Source organism: Otolemur garnettii, unplaced genomic scaffold (genome assembly GCF_000181295.1).
Source record: "Otolemur garnettii isolate 467f Iridium unplaced genomic scaffold, OtoGar3 scaffold00091, whole genome shotgun sequence".
Lineage (NCBI taxonomy): Eukaryota > Metazoa > Chordata > Mammalia > Primates > Galagidae > Otolemur > Otolemur garnettii.
In genome coordinates this window covers 3190532-3192597 of record NW_003852486.1, presented here as the reverse complement: position 1 = coordinate 3192597, position 2066 = coordinate 3190532, and positions in this window count along the sequence as shown.

The window sequence follows — 2066 nt, the reverse complement described above, 5'->3', positions numbered from 1 at the left end:
GCAGGACCAGCCTGTAATCCCAGCGCTCTGAGAGGTTGAGGCAAGTGGATAGCGGGAGCTCACAGGTTCAAGACAAGCCTGAGCAAGAGTGAGACCCTGTCTCTAAAAATAAAAATAGCCAGGTGTTGTGGTGGGCACCTGTAGTCCCAGCTACTTGGGAGGCTGAGGCAAGAGAATTGTTTGAGCCCAAGAGTTTGAAGTTGCTGTGAGGTGTGATGCCACAGCACTCTACCGAGGGTGACAAAGTGAGACTCTGTCTCAAAAAAAAAATAAAAATAAATAAATACATACATAAATAAAATGCAGGACATACTACCTGGAAGTCTAAGTCCTCTGTGGTGGAACTTTTAATCAGGGTTCACCTATTCCAAAGAAAAATTTTAGAATGATGACCTCAAAGCATTTCCCATTGCTTGAAATGTGAGGTTACAGCCACCACAAACCACTGAAGAGGAGGTAGGGTCAGGCAGAAGGCCCATGAGGGTTCCCACTGTGGAGAAATACCCTGTCCCTGGGGCTGGTGTCTCTGAACAGGGCCTAGGCCCCATGACAGCACCGTCTAGTTCCTGTGCTGGGGCAGAGGACACTAGTTCTTTGTGTTCCAGAGCTGGGCAGGGTGATGGGAAAAGCTCCTAGGACTTCGTCCTTGCTGCACAGGGATGGGCCTGTGGCTTTGGGGCAGGTGAGAAGCAGCTTTCATGTAGCCCTGAGAACTCCTGGGAGAGAGGCTCTGTGGTCCCCTTTTTTGGCTCTGGGTTGAGGGAGGCAGACGAAGATGAAGAACTCTCACAGACCCTTTGTCCTGGCCTAGATCCAGCTGGGAGGCCCAGGGCCTGGGTTCCTTGCCCATCTCACCCTCCCTGTGGAGTGAGATCCCCTCTTGGCCCACCCTGGGTCTCCTTTCCCATTGCCATTATGTGGCACTGCACCTGCTATGGGGAAGGACTTGGAGGCTGCAGAAAGTAAACACCTGGGAGTCCCAGAGAGGGGGAGGCATATTACTCCCTGGACTGAGGGACAGGGACAAACAATGGGCAAAGGGGCCCTCTATGCCTCCTTGGCTCATGGTCTGTGTCACAGAAAGGAAGGGGAGGCAAATTCTGAGTGTGGAATTGGACCTAGAGATAGGAGAGCAATGTGGATCAATCGCCTTGGCTCCTGGAGTGTCCCTCTCAGTTGGCATGTCCTGGCTGAGCAAAGACCCTCTCTCTCACATGCTCTCCAGTGCCGAGCTCCCTGATGCCTCAGGTCTGCTCTGCCAATGCCCTCCATCCTCTGCTCTCACCACAGCCCTTGTACTCCAAAGTCCTCTGTAGGGATCTGAGGGTCATTCTTTAAAGCCCCTGCTCTACTCTGAAGATCCTGCTTTGAGGTTGGTTTTCTGTGTTGTCCAGAGAGCCCCTCCTGCCCCTACTTCATTCAGCTTCTTTCTCTGGAGAGGAGATGGTGGCAGGAGAAGGAGACAGGCTAGTTGATGTCCAACTCCACTGCAGGCCTCAGAGTCCCCCCCCCCAAAGTCCCCCCCACCCTACCCTCTTCCCGTCACATTGATCAGAACACAGGGGAACCAGGGAGGAGGCTGGGGCAATGTGTAAGGGCATTTTATTCATGGTTTCAGAGTATTACAGAGCTAAGGAGGCCAGGGCCTCCCTACCCCACCTTCCTGGGTCTTAGGGAAATGCAGACAGAAGGAAGGACCTCCAGGAGACAAGGGTTTCCAGGGATCTGAGATCAGTGGGATGGAAGAGAAGTGGATGGAGTGCTGGGAAGGGGACCAGAGACCTTACCAGGGTGAGGGAGATGAGCCCCAGAGAAGGACTCACCTGAGGGACAAAACAGCCCCAGCCCCTCCCCAGCCTTGACTCTTAGTTTCCCTTCAAGTGAGCAGGCATGGGGCATGTCAAATGACAGAGACCTTGTTTTCATCTCCCTCAAGAAAAGTGGAGATTGGCTCGGTGCCTGTGGCTCAAGTGGCTAAGTGCCAGCCACATACACCTAAGGTAGCGGGTTCGAATCCAGCCCAGGCCCGCCAAACAACAATGATGGCTGCAACCAAAAAAAAAAAA